The sequence below is a fragment of the Octopus sinensis genome, linkage group LG12 (assembly GCF_006345805.1).
Source record: "Octopus sinensis linkage group LG12, ASM634580v1, whole genome shotgun sequence".
Classification (NCBI taxonomy): domain Eukaryota; kingdom Metazoa; phylum Mollusca; class Cephalopoda; order Octopoda; family Octopodidae; genus Octopus; species Octopus sinensis.
In genome coordinates, this window is record NC_043008.1 from 42,917,995 (window position 1) to 42,934,162 (window position 16,168).

The following is a 16,168-nucleotide window of genomic DNA, read 5'->3' on the forward strand; positions in this document are numbered from 1 at the left end:
TTCTAGGTTACAGAGTGTGGGCAAGAGTCGAATATTTCCACCCATTGTTACAGGCAGCGATGTTTACATTCACACTCAGTTTGACTAATGTGTTTCACATCACAGGAAGATATATGTTACCAGCTTATATTACGAAAAAACAAATCTGCTTTCAATAGCAATTATATGCTCTTCTTGCCTTCCATATATATATATATATTAAAGAACGATAAATATATTGTTTCTTTTAATTTTTTCTGTTTAGTCACCACAAACATAGAAACGTATATTATATGTGATGGCATGTGTGTGTTATGTGTGTGTGTGTGTGTATATTTTTTACATACTCATATCTATTTTACCATACATGCATGTACACACACACACATATGTACTCACATGTATTGTATATTCTTTTATGCATGTATGCTTGTATACATGCTTGTGTGAGTGTATGTATTTAAACATATATATGTATATATATAGACACACATACATTTATATGTGTATATATAGTTATATATACATACACCACATTACACATATGTGTATTCGTATGTAGATATACAATGTATACGCATACACACATACGTATGTATGATATATGTGAGTATGTATATGTATGATATATGTGGGTATGTATATATATATATATATATACTTGCTTGCATGCATATATAATTACATACATATGTACATACGTGTGTGTGTTTGTAAATGTGTGTGCATGATAATAATAATAATAATCATAATAACAACAACAATAATAATAACAATAATAATAACAATAATAATAATAATAATAATAACGATAATATTAAATTGATAAATGGAGAGAGAATATTGATTTCTTGCAGAAAGAGTCTTCCACCACCAAACATGGAGATCAGATTTTTTTTTTATATTCCCAAGACATGATTCATGCTTAAAGTTCAGCCCTGTTCTGTCTCTGTGTCTCAGTAAGAATCTCCAAGAAACAGAATCAAATTTGCCATTTTCTTTTTCATTCTGTTAGTTCATCAAGTATTTTGTTTAAATTTTGTTCGAAAGACGATGAAGGGGTGGTAGGTGTGCGAAAATGTGAGGTGGCGGGTGTGGGTGGTGGTGGTGGTGGGGGTTAATCCGGCAATAACAAGCACTATTAAATTGATTGGAAAAGCGTTTTACTAATCTGTTTAAAAGTCAATTATGGAATTTTACCCCTGGATTACGTTAGCAAATCATCGAAGCAAGAAATTGGACGATTCCTCCTCATGAAACGGAGAGAAATTGCATAAAAAAAACAGGAAAGAAAAATATTGAAAATAAAATTACAAATGAAAAATACAAATAAAAAACAGAAAATTACTAAAAGGAAAATAAAAAAATCAGTGTGGAAAACTAACTTGAAGAAGTTTGTTAAATATTTGTAAAAAATGTCCGTCTTTATATATTTGCAGTTAATTTCCAGTTGACTAGAATCGTGTAGTCGTATTGATGTGTTGAGGCAAATATCTAAAGATTTGGTTAAGGCTCATCGAGCGTTATGCCGAAGACGGTAATAGTTTAATTATAATAGAATTTTGTTTTACACAAGGGACTCCTTCCTGTATCTAAATGTAATTCCATGGAGGCCAACTGGTTAGGTTAAGAAGATTAATAATAATAATGATAATGATGATAATAATAATAATAATATAATAATAATAATAATAATAATAATAATAATAATAATAATAATGCAAGAAAAGGAAGTGTCGGTAACATTAAAAATAAACATTGTTATTTATTGGCAAACGTTATTAAAAACATAATTTATTAGTGAACTGGCTTAGAATGACAGATAGTCGTTGGAAGGGGATGCTCAGGAATTAATATATAAAAGGAGAGAGAGAGAGAGAGAGCGAGAGAGAGAGAAGGTGAGAGAGAGATGGGGTGAGAGGGAAAGGAAAGACATGGAGAGAAGTGGAGAGACAGAGTAAGAGAAAGACAGAGAGAGAAGAGCAAGTGGGCGGTTTAATAGGTAAAAAGATAAAATAAATGGAAAGGTTAATAGATAGACAATGATATGCAGGAAGATAGATGTTTCCCAGTTTCTTGGAACTTAAAGCTCAGTTTTACGAGAGAACAAATAAGAAATGAAATGAAAATAAAATAAAATGCAGAAATGAAATATTGCAAAGTAATTTATGGAATTCTTTAATGGCGATTTCTATTTGTTTTTAAAAGAAGATATTCAAGGGAAGAAACTCTACAAACATTTCGGGGGTTTTTTTTTACTGTTTAAACCCGATTATATATTTGAGGTAAAACAAAATGAGGAGAGGGTTTTCTACTTTTATTGTTCGTAGGACCATTTAGATTAGTAGCCAACTTGAAATTCCGAAGGACAGTGATGTTAACGAAAAAAAATGTTCAAGAATGTTTTATTTCTGGAAAGAAATGGTTTATCAAAAAGTTTGAGAGGAAACGTGGAGGCTAGTCACTAGAGATAGAACTTGTAGAAATATTGAAAGTTTGTTCAATGGAAATTGTTTGAGAAGTACGGTCTTGAAAGAACACGGAAGTGGTGCCAACATGAAGCAGAAGGTATCACGGAGAATAATAGATATAAGATCTTTTGGTATTTTACAACCCAATGTGACTCACTAATTGATGCTCGGAGACCAGACATTGTTGTAGTAGACAAAAGGAACAAGACAACCAAAATCATAGATATTGCCATTCTCAGGGATGGAAAAGATGAAAAATACAAGTTGCTAAAAGACGAAATTGCAAGAATGTGGGCAATGAAGAGAGTAACTTTCAGCTCAGTAATTGTAAGGGCACTGGGAACATTTAGAACCAGGTTTAAGAAATATGCCAGAGAAACTGCAATTGGCATGAGGGTAGAGAAAACTAAAAAAATTGATCTGTTGGGGACAGCAAGGATTTTGAAATTGGTACTTGGGTGTTAAGTATCGTGGAAAGAGATCCTGTGAGACTTTTGACAACAGGAAGCTGTTCGCTCTTAAAGAAATAACCGGAGCAAGTAAAATCAAAGGCCCTGAGAATTAAAAGGACAATAATAAATAATAATAATAATAATAATAATAATAATAATAATAATAATAATGATGATGATGATGATGATGATGATCATCATCATCATCATAATAATAATAATAATAATAATAATAATAATAATAATAATAATGATGATGATGATGATGATGATGATGATGATCATCATCATCATCATAATAATAATAATAATAATAATAATAATAATTATCATGTACATTGTTTTGTCTTGGTATAAAAGATGGGCTACAGCAAATATTCTGCTCAATACCACAGATTTGCTTGTCAGTTGTTTGACCTTAACCAGTTGAGCATGTCCCTTAGTGGCTGGCGATATGTGCATCTCTGATCACGAGCAGAAGTAGTGGGGGAGCATCATAGCATGTGTTGAGAGGGATTCTTTGGGGTTTGAATAGTTCACCTCTGGAAACATGGGTGGTTCTTTCAACATCCTTAAACAACCCTTATTCAGGGACCGTTTGAGCGGGATGGGCTACTCAACCTGAAGAAAATTCTAACTGGGCCCCACCTGCAAGGTCATGTGCTGTTTATCTTGATATGAGATCACCATGTCGCGCACATAGGGTTGTGATGCATGTGCCTGGTGTACCTTATCAGACGGGTAGTCATGATGGGTATATTGGGCTTCGTATATTTTACCCCAGTGTCACTTTGATGGCATGAAATGCTCTCTCACTCAATAATAATAATAATAATAATAATAATAATGGTGGGAATACAAAGCACCTCCAGTGCTCGGAAAAGGACCACATCTCACTCCACTGGAACATCACCATTCAAACTGACAGAAAGATAGATGCAAATAGGCCAGACATTATATTGAAAGACTTCAGACAAAAATCCTGCCTCCTCATTCATATGACTCCCAATCGATATCAAAAACTGAGCAAATATAAAGATCTTGAAATAGAAATTAGTAAAATGTGGAACATGAAGACTAAAACAATACCTGTTGTCGTAGGTACGCTAGGAATGATAGCAAAAGGGGATGATTGTTACCTAGCTCAGATACCAGAAAACCTGAAAATGGCAGAAATTCAAAAGATAGTGTTTGTGGGAACTGCCCATATCGTACGTAAAATTCTGACTTTGTAATCCCAAATTTTAAAACGAACTCATAATTTTCTAATGTTTTCTTAAACATTCACCAGAACAATACTATGAGAAAAAAACAAATATATGGCACCCCAGGCATAACACCAACATGAACTTCTAACTTGTCTCTTGAGGTCTCTGGGTAAGACTTGGAGCCAACTTGTACAAATACAAAGCAAAAGTCAAACATAATTGTAATAATAAACTGAAGACCTCACATTCAGTGGTGTTGGATGTTGACACAGTCATAAAATAACTCGAGCAGGAAGAAACTTACAAATACCTCGGAATAAATGAGGGTTCTGGCATTCAGCATGTGAGTATGAAAGAGAAGATCAGGAAGAAGTGTTACAGGAGAGTTCGAGCAGTTCTGAAATATGAGTTAAATGCACGTAACAAGGTGTTAGTTATAAATTCCTTTGCATTTTCGGTTGTTATTTACAGTTTCAATGTATTGAACTGGATTGGCAGGAAAATCCGTAAGATGCTGACTTGCAATAAGATGCATCATCCAAAGGCAGCCGCAGATCATCTTTACCTACCCAAAGATCAGGAAGGTCGAGGCTTGACCCAATTTGAAATCGCCTACAAAACCACCTCAATTGGATTTGCAAAATATCTTGAAATATTTAACGATTGGATGCTAAAGCTCGTTGAAAACCACGGGGAACGTAAGATGTTTCATCCTGTTATGAAGGAGAGCAATATATTTTCAAGTGAGTTTATGCATAAATACCCAGGCTGAACAGCATGAGGGAAGTGCAGCAACTGTAGTTGCAAAGAAGGTGAAATCAATAGCAAAGCAAAATGCGTTTGAACATTGGTTGATAGGTGAGAACATAAACCCTGCATGGCAAATATGTGACCCGTAGCAAACAAGCTGATGTAAACCAGAAGCACACCCATCAGTGGTTATGGAGCTCAGGGTTAAAGGCAGAGAGTGAAGGATTTATCTTGGCTTCCTAAGATCAGAGCTTATTGACCCGGAACTATCAGACCAATGTGATAAAAAATGGTATAGACCAAAAGTTCCGATACTGCAACGATAGAATAAAAACAGTGGATCAGCTAATCTCTTGATGTAAGGTTTTAGCACCTGTAGAGTAGAAATCAAGACATGACAGATTTGGCCAATATCTACATTGGATAATATGTCGGCATTATAAAGTCAAAGCTGCTGATAAATGGTACACGTACTGCCTTGAGGCTGTAACCGAGGGAGAAAATGTAACTATTCTTTGGGATTTTCCAGTATGTACAGACCGGACCATCAGAGCAAATAAATCAGATGTTGTTGTGAAAGACCAAAACAATAAAGTCTGTTTACTGATTGACATGAGAACACCCTGTGACCATAATATCTCGGTAAAAGAATTTGATAAGCTCAGCAAATATAAAGATTTGCTAATCGAAATGGAAAAGATGTGGCATCTCAAGATGGTTACAATACCAGTGATTGTATGAGCACTTGGAATGATTAAAAAAGGAACCGAAAATTATTTAAGAATGATCCCTGGCTTACCATCCCTGCAGGAAATGTAAAAGATTATCTCAACTGGTACGTCACACATATTGAGAAGAGATTTGTCGCTGGGAAATTCCTTCCCCACCTTTATTTGTTTACTGTTCTATTTAAAAAATTTTTTTCCTTTTTCTCTCTGTCTTCACCTTTTTCTCTATCACATGACTCTCTAAATGAACAATGTGGCGTGCTTGTTTTAATGGCCATACCAATGTTTACGGTATGTTTGTCTGCTCTAGGTGTCAGGAAGACACTCGGCAAGAAATGGAAACCGAATTGAAAGAAGATGCAAATGAAAATAATAATGATAATAATAATAGTGACCCTGTTGCTTTTGTTATTTAACCCTTGGTCAACTCTGATTTAGTATGTTCTATCATTAAAGATGTTCCAGCGATGACCACCATCTGCTTTTGTTTAACAATGTCTCCATTACTTTTCTGTTTTAAAGTCAGCAGGATATGATCTGAAGCATCTTTTGCCCTTATTTGCATCAGTAAGCGACTGAGTAGAGGAATTTTATGTTGGTTACAAATTGGAAAATATGTGTGGTGAGAATGATGAGGATGGTGGTATTGGTGAAGCCGATGACGTGTGTGTTGGCGGTAGTGTTTGTATTCGTGGTGGTGTTGATGGCGTTGATGATGGCTTGGTGGTTGTGGTTGCGCTGGTATTATTTTCCCAATATCTCTGTGATTTTAACATCATCTCTGCATGTCAAGTTTTCCAATAAAAGTAGAAGAAATAATAATAAAAAATTTATGAAAAGTGAACACGAAAAAGTAAAGAAAAGAAAAACAAAGAAATCTCTGAAAGATGCTGCAAGTTCCAGTGTGAAGAATAGAAATAAATATTCTGGTAACAAGAATTATTTCGACAACAACAGTAATTCTTTAATGAGGATCAGAGTTCTGTTGTGACCATTCCACCGTAAAATCGAAAAACTCCGATACAAATGTAGCCATAGAAAAAAACAAAAAAAACAAAGGAATAAAACGAAACAAAGATGGTTTTAGAACAAAACCTATAAAAAATTATAAAAAAAATTTGGAAAAAAAAAGGATTTTTGAATGTTGTCTCTAGATTAAAACGAGTGTGTGTGTCAGTGTGTATGTGTATGTACGTGTGTGTATATATGTGTCAGTGTGTGTGTGTGGGAAGTTTAGAAGAAAAGATAAACGATGAAAGAATTGGCATCTCTTGAGAAATCTTGAGGTGTTTTTTAGTTCAAAAAATTTTCATTAGAAAATATTTTTGGACAAAACACCAAAGAATTGTTAAAAATTAGAAAAATATGCCGGCAAAATGAAGACATTATTATTAATTTAATTATTATTATTATTATTATTATTATTATTATTATTATTATTATTATTATTATTATTATTATTATTATTATTATTGTTGTTGTTGTTATCTGTATCGTCATCATGGTCGTTGTTGTCATCATTATTGACGCGTAGAGTGAAGATGTCTTTTTGATTTTCGCTTCAAAACATGTTTCACTTCAAGCATCACCAAATAAATCATTTTTCTGAAAAGCTCGAAAAAAGAGTTACAACTGTCTAAGGAGGGTTTTCTCTCCTTACGCCCGGGTGTAGGGCAACATTTTCACATCTAAAATGGCGACCACACAGGATTATGCTACGCAACAAAATAATACGATGGGTGAAAAAACAACACAAAACCAGCACAATTGAATGTAAAAGGGAAGAAGAAAATTAACAATACGAATAATTAATAGAAGAAAATGCTTCAAATACTCACAAAAGTAGCGGCAGTAGTAGTAGTAGCAGCAGCAGCAGCAGCAGTGATGATCTTACATAATTCCAAATCCTGCGACTCGTTCGAATAGCCGTTGTGTGAAGACAAAGCTTTCCTCAACGCTAAACGAAGAAAGAATCTTTGGTTCCATCACACGTGCAAGGAAAACAAAATGGAGGTAGGAGAACTTTGTGAAACCTAACGGTGTTTCTTTGACACAGGGGGAGATAACTGAAAAGAGGACGAAGAGAAAAATTGTTATCACTTTCTATGAGAATTTAAGATGCGGATTAAATTTTCCCTCATGTCTAGTTGTACATCAATTGACTAGGGCATATTGGGAGGAATTATGGCACCAACTGAAGGAAGAAAAAGCTATGGCACCAATTACAAGTTCTTGCAATACCGGTAGAAATTGGGTACAGCTCGCATTCTAAGGAGAGTATTGTCTCTTTGAGTCACAGGAGAAGGCACTACTTGAAACCTTTGGTGATTTGTTATTGCCTGCTTTCAAGTAAAGAACAACAGTAAATAGAACAGCGAGAATAAAAATTAATAATAATAATAATAATAATAATAATAATAATAATAATAATAATAATAATAATAATAATAATAATAAAATTTTTCTTCTCCACAGGGGAATCATATGCAGTCATTACCTGGACAGTTAACAATTTGTGTGAGAATTTACATAAAAGATGAGGATAAAGAAAAATAGGGTGAAACGAGATGAAAGTATGGAGAATATGTAAGGGATGGGAAGACATGAATGGTTGAGTCGTTCTCATACGGGATATCCCCCTGCTAGGGCCATTCAAAGAACCTTAGGACCCTACTGATGACTAAAGGCACTAGTCATCGCCCAAGAGTGAGCGATAACATCAGTCTCTTTCTTTCTTTCTTTCTTTCTTTCTTTCTTTCTTTCTTTCTTTCTTTCTTTCTTTCTTTCTTTCCTTCTTTCTTTCAGTCTGCCTATCTGTCTGTGTGACACACTCTCTCTCTGTATCCCTTATTCTCTCCATTTCTCTCCCCTTCTGCATTCATCCAGTCTTAACTACGAAGTCCCCGCAACCAAAACCGCTGCCGTTTGCTCAGACCGTCACCAATTTCATCTATTTCCATATTTTTACCCATTCAGGCAGGTAACTCATGGCCGACTCAGTTAAATAGTTTTATTTTCGAGATCAAATTGCGAATAATCGATATATGAAAGTCATTTCTAAGAATAGACAAATAAATAAAACGAAAAACTAATGTAAGTTTTGTTCCTGTCCAAATCATTTTATCGCGATGAGGTTTGACAGTTAATTGACATGACGGGCGAAATGTCAGCACGGAAACGTCATTGTTCGCATCGATGATGCATTAATGCGCCTCTTGAAATCGATGGAATATAAAGAGAATAAAGAGAATTCGGCTGTAATAAAGCAAGATTTAAATTCGATCTCGGTGAATTATTTGTCGTAATAGGTAATATGGAAATGCCAATGGACATTAGATCGAGATGGCGAACGGCCATTCTAAATCTGCAAACATAAACTTATACGTACACATTTTGTGTGTGTGTGTGTGCATTTAAGTATGTATTTATGCATGTGTGCATATGCATGTACATATATATGTGTGTGTGTATACATATAAGTATACACACACACCTATATGTACATACACATACATGGGTGGATGGATGCACACGCGTAATTAGAGCACTTGCACATATATACACACATATACACTATACATAATTATTAGTTTTGGAAATGCTTTGTGTTCCCTTCTTTGAATGAGTCGTATCTCGTAAGTACACAACAGATCTTTCTCCCTCACTCTAAGTTTGCCTCTTTCTCTCTCTCTTTCCCTCTGTATGTGTATACACCTCCCATATATATATATATATATATATATATATATATACGTTAGAAGAACAGAGAGAATAGAAGGACAGAGAAATATATAGATAGATAGACAGACAGATAGATAAAACGACAGAGAACGAGATAAATAAGTAGATATATAGATAGAGGGTGAGAGAGAGAGTGTGCGTGAGAGGGAGAGAATGACGGAGATAGATAGATAGATAGATAGATAGATAGAGAGAGAGAGAAATAAAAGGTGCGAAGCAGAGAAAAGGTGGGGAAACAAAAATGATCATTTACTCCGAGGATAGTGGAACGTGCTCTCTAAATATAACTACACACACTCACACATCGATATATAGTGACATATAAACGGAAATGAGTACGTACGTGTGTGCATATTATATATATATATATATAATATATATATATATATATATATATATATATGTGCATATGGATATATATATACATATATAAAGACATATATACGTGTATATACATACATACACACAACACACGCGCATACACGCACACATATGTGTTTTATATAAGAAGACGGGATGAATGAAGAGAGGGAAAGAGTTAGCTAGATACAGAGATAGAAAGATTTCGAGAGAGAAGGAGAGATTGAATGAGAGAGCGATCATTCTCTTTTTTTATCCATTTTAAGTGAAAGTAATCAGTGTATGACTGCTTATGGTGTACCCTATACATCATGTATCAAACACACACACACACACACACACACACACACACACATACACACGCACCGCAGTTACACACATACATATATGCATGTATATACGATTGTATAATAGGTCTAATTTGGAAATCCACAGACCGCATTTATCAAAAGGAATTCCCATTTGCAATCCAAAGCAGAATCGGTGAGAGTTCGTAGAAAGTAAGAAAGCATGAAAGAGTGATGTACCACAGAGTGTGATTGATTCCTTAACCGTTGTGTAATAAATCAAAGATTATTAACGAAAACGAATGGTAAAAATATAGTGAGAGATATTCATTGGATGGCCTCGGTGGGTGTCGGGTGAGGTGAGGAGGCATGATAAGGTGGAGTTAATAAAGAATAATGGTTAATAGAGGTAGGTTTTGTGGTGCGGTGCGGTGTAAGGTTGTATTTTTAGTGGTGGGGTGGATGGCGATACGATTGTATTTTAATGTGAGGTGAGATGGTGAGCTGTTAGCTAAGGAAACCGGTATGGATAGGTAACAAGCCAATTTCCTTAGTAATGGACATTTTTAGTGATGAGGCTTGATCGATTCCTTATGAGATTGAAGTAAAATGGAGAAGATTGCGGCGAAAGATTCTTTGACACCATTAGAGGGAACCGGAGCGGAATGATAAAAGTGATTGCTGTGACAGGCACGCAGAAGGGTGTATATATATGTATATATATATATATATACATATATACATATATATATTTATATATATACATATGTACATATATATATATTTACATATGTGTGTGTATAAATGCACACACACATACATATTTATATCGTGCACAATGATGCACATATACACACATACATGTACTATAGAATACAAATACACATGCCAGTACTAACGCATGCGCACAATGGAGTCCAGCGCACACAATGACATACACATAGAATGACAATCATAAATACACACAAATACACACCAACAAAGACAAACACACACAAGTAAGTAGGAATGCTAACACGGATATCAGAACAGAGAGAAAGAGAGAGAGAGAGAGAGAACTCTGGAGAGAGAGAGAGAAATGGAGTAAGAGAGGGAGAGAGGAAGGGATAGAGAGAGACTAGAATAGAAAATGAGAAGTAGAGAGTGGAAGTGAGGAAGAGAAGGAGGGAAAGTGAGGGAGTGAAGAAGAGGAAGAGAGAGAGCGAGGGAGAAAGGAAGAGGGAGAGAGCGAGAGAGGAAGGGATAGAGATGGAGAGCAGTGAAGGCGAAAGATAGAATGTTCCAGGTATATTTTATAGCGACGCGTATTGGCAAGCTGCAATTGGAAAATTGCTTCAGAACTCTGCATTAATATTCTTTACAACAACACAATTCTAGGTTTTAGCATCGCCTAACAGCAAGTTTTTGCCATTATTTCATATCTCTGGCTTTATTTATTGTATTTCCTGATTCTATGTAGAGAAATGCAACACAGAGTTTGCTGTAGGATACCATAATGATGCTGAATGGTAATAATAATAATAATAATAATAATAATAATAATAATAATAATAATAATAATGCTGATGATAATAATAATAATAATAATAATAATAATAATAATAATAAAATAATAATAATAATAATAATAATATGCTGATAATATATAATAATAATATATAATATAATAATAATAATAATAATAATAAAATAATAGTAGTAGTAGTAGTATAATAATAATAATATAATAATAATAATAATGATGATGATGATGATGATGATAATAATAATAATAATAATAATAATAATAATAATAATAATAACAACAACAATGATAATAATAATAACAACAACAATAATGATAATAACAATAATAGCAGTGGAGGGAAGGAATTACTTTGTGAAAGAAATAATGGAAAAAAATAGAAGTACAACAAATGAAACATGGAGAACGGCCAATAAAATATATATTTTCGAAAAATGTCTCTAATTGAATGTTGGATGTTTTAGCCATTTACATGGAATCTAGAAAGCCAGAATAATTCTACGAAAGTCTAACGAGATGGTAAACAAACACACACACACACACACACACACAAATACATATATATAAATACATATATATATATATGTGTGTGTGCATTTACATAAAGTATATATCTATCTATCTATATACATACACACACACACACATATATATATATATATATATATGTGGTGTGTGTGTAAGTATATAAGTGCATTATGTATTTATATATATATATATAATATAAATAATATATATGCATTTATATTATATATATATATATATATATATATATATATATATATACGTATATGTACATAATTACATCTATACGTATATAAACATGCATATGTGGACTCAGGACGTCACGAAACGTGTACAACAAAAAGTACGAACCACGAGTACATGGAGCATGGAATATTCTTTCGGACAACGAAAGATACAAATGGAAAACAAATCAAACAACATAAAGAACGACCCTTCATCAGTTGTTGGCTGTTCTTCTAGTCTCACATACATACATATGTATGTGCTTGTGTGTATTTGTATGTATGTGTGCGCATGCGCATGTATATACTCACATATGCACATATACACACAGCTCTAAACCTCGATATAGTTTGACCAGTATCAACCAGGCTATGCCCAACCTTATAGCGCCACCTGGTTATATTTTGTGCCGCCATAGTCCACTGAAGTAAAGAATTGTTGTTAGTCGAAACGTAGCCTCGTACAGGTAGGTTGTCTTGTATCCCTTGTAACAATTTGTCATGTTTGTTTTGTTTAGAGACAAGGTGAAATAAAGCCGGTGGGCTGGTCGAAGTCAGATAATTGGATCGTAATATTTTTATGCGCCGTGAGTCTGATTTATGTGTGGGGCATGACTGGTACAGTGTCTCAGTCTTGGCTGAAGTGGTTTTTAAGTTTGATGTTGATTTGCGTATTGCTGTTTGTATCTTTTCTATCTTGAACATATGATGTAGAGTTCAGGGCACCTTTGAAGGGAACAGATTCTAAGATTTTTGAGGCAGTTCCCATAATTAAGGAACGACATGAAGTCGACAGGTTGCTATAGCAACACCAGTCTGCGCATGTTGTTTTTCTCATAATTTCTTCACCCGACTCGAATCGCTTCCTTTCCAGCGTGGTTTTCAGTTTGGGGAAGAGTCAGAAATCACATGGCGCCATGTCAGGAGAGTAGGGACTCTGTCGAGCGAGTGATGTGCTGTTCTTGACCAGGAAAGGTTGGATTGTGAGGTACGTTCAAAAAGTCTTTCATTCATTCTCTTGCCGACACATTCTGCATGCACAAACCCTCCCTTAAAGCGGAATGCAGTGATCGTGTCCTTATTCGTACTTCGTGAGTAATTCCCTGGATTGTATTGCTACATGGCGGTCGTGTATGACTATTCGCCGAGTTCTCTCAATCGGTTTCTCGTTTCAGTTTGTGGATGGCCTGCATAAGCATGCCTCGCTCTCCACTGATCTGCGGCGGCCATGTTTGAAGCGTTTTGTGCATGACTTTATCGCCAAAGGCCTGCCGAATCTTCTGGATGCTTTGAGCTTGAGTAGCAGCAAACTTTTGGCAAAGCTTGATGTAGTATCTCTGCTCGATGCGTTCGATCATCTTGTGTGAAAACGAAAATATGACGAGCGCGCACTACACGTCTGTACTCTCGGCGTGACAGCCGGAAACCGACGCACTTTATTGGCACGAAAATGTTCACGTATGTGCAGCAAGGCGGACGCCACTACTCATCCAAAGGATTTTGACCACATAGTGGGAAAATACTTTTGAACCGCACCTTGGTATTAGTTTGTCGAGAAAAAACTTTTGAATGCACCTCGTATAGGAAAAAATATGATAAACAGAGGTTGCAGTTTATATCATTTATTTCCTACAAACGTTTCGCCATTGTAGATATTTGCATCCTCTACAGTGGTTATTCATTCTGCACTTTGATGCAGATCCACAATGGTTCTCCATCGGAACACTTTATTACATTATGTTGACACAGAGCAAATGCATTTGATAACAATGTAATGAAGTTTGTCTCTGAAAAACCGTTGTGGATAAAAAACCGATTGTACTATGAACACCGACTGCAGAGGGTGCCAAAAGCCACAACGGCGATATCATTATGTCTGTACCATATATCCGTGTTTACTTTACGATCATATAGAAAGTGTGTTTAAGTGGGTGTATATATTTGTTTATATAAGAAAATCATTTGTACATTATTATTAAATTATTGCATTCTTATTTAATAAAGCAAGTCAATTGTTGCTTTTCATTTGATCCGCTCCGATCATAAACAGCCACTAATGACAAGGAGGATGTTTGAACAGAAATTGATCAAGCAACAGCGAAACTTCATTACGAACGATTTTTCACAAAAAACAAAACAAAAAGAAAACTGCTACAAGAATTTCTCGGACATCCAAGTACTGACCAGAAAGTATTATTATACTTCACGTTGCTCTGCGTTGAAATAATGCTTCCAGTGCGTTCTATTTTACAACAGCAGGAATTGTTCTTTAAATTCAAAATATAATAAGAATTTTGTCGAGATTGCCTACTCCAGTGCATATCAATGGGTCCAGTTATTATGAAAACCACAATAGTAGTGATACATTAATGAGTTTCTGTTTCCAAGAGAGCAGTGTGCTTGGCAACTGGTTGAACTAGTCTCCCGTTCTGTTGTTTGACCTCAGGTCAGTCATAATTAGGCAGACTGGCAATCAAAGGCGTCCCAGTTATGCCCATCTTGTCTTATTTTCTTTTAATATCTCAAGAACATTGTCGAGCGTTCCCTTGAAAAAGAAAACAGCAGAATGTAACTTGAGGAAATCTGGCTAGTATTTCTAGCGGGCTGAGTTGCCACCTAGAGTTTCCCATGGCTTGTATTTTCGCGTATAAACGTTTTCGATGTTCTAATAGTAATCAAAATTCCTAATTTAAATAATGTTGAACAAGGTCGGTATAGCCGGGGCGTGTAAATATAGGGAGAATCGAAACCGTGCTCATATCTATTTGTGGCTTAATGTACAATTAGCTTCGATTAACATGTCAAATCAGTATCACCATTTGTACGCAACAGGATCGATATTAAATGAATACAGGTGTCTAGGAGAACATATTTACCGTTTCGACCCGACTCGCTGATAGCGGGCACTCGAAAAACAATCAAGATGGCAATCGTCGTTACTGATCACGTGATGTCTTATACTCGGTACTTCAGGTCTTGGAAGCAATATTTTTTTCAGTCAAGAATATGCGTATGTGTATGTGTAGGTGTGGGTGGTGGTGGTGGCGGCGGCGGCGATGGTGGTGGTGTGTATATGTGTGCGCGTGTATACGCGCGCGTGTTTGTGCTGGTCTTCGTATGTGTCTTTATGTGAACATATTTATTATCTGGTTTTATGTGTGAATGAATATATGTTAGTAAATATTTAAAAGTATATACTTATTAATATATTTGTATGAATGTACACCCCCCCACACACACTCTCTAACTACGCCATTTTAAAATTAGTTCGTATAATGAACATATCTTGAGAGCTCTGACATCTTTAAAGAATTTAACAATTGTTCATATAAAATGGATATCATTCCATTTTGCTTTAAAGTCCTTTTGTAACAGACCTATCAGAGATCTCACAAAAGAATCGCTATTAATTCCTCGCATTTTATTCTCCATGTCACCAAACGTCTAAAGCTGATAACAGGATCAGTGAAATATTCAATAATCATAACTCTAATAACCGTGACAAATCGAACTTCTTTCTCTAATATCGATTTCAGAGATTCAGCTGAATATGGACGGTTCCGAAATCACCAGCACGTTAGGGGAAAATCGGAAGGACAGACTGGTATTTGGGGGGTGGATATGAGAGTACAGCAACGGTAGAGGACGCCTAGTAGAGTACATTGGTAGCAGGACTTATATAAGAGGAAGCTTCGATGTTAGGGATAATATAAGAAGGCACGACAACGCTTGGGGACATATGGGAGAGTAAGTACACCGATGGCAGAGGACATATGATAGAGTACAGCAATAGTGGAAGACATATGGGTGAGTACCCGAATGGTAGGAGACATACAAAGACACGCTAATATTAATGGTGTCACTCTAAGGCGGCGAGCTGGCAGAATCGTTAGGATGCTGGACATAATTGTTAGTAGC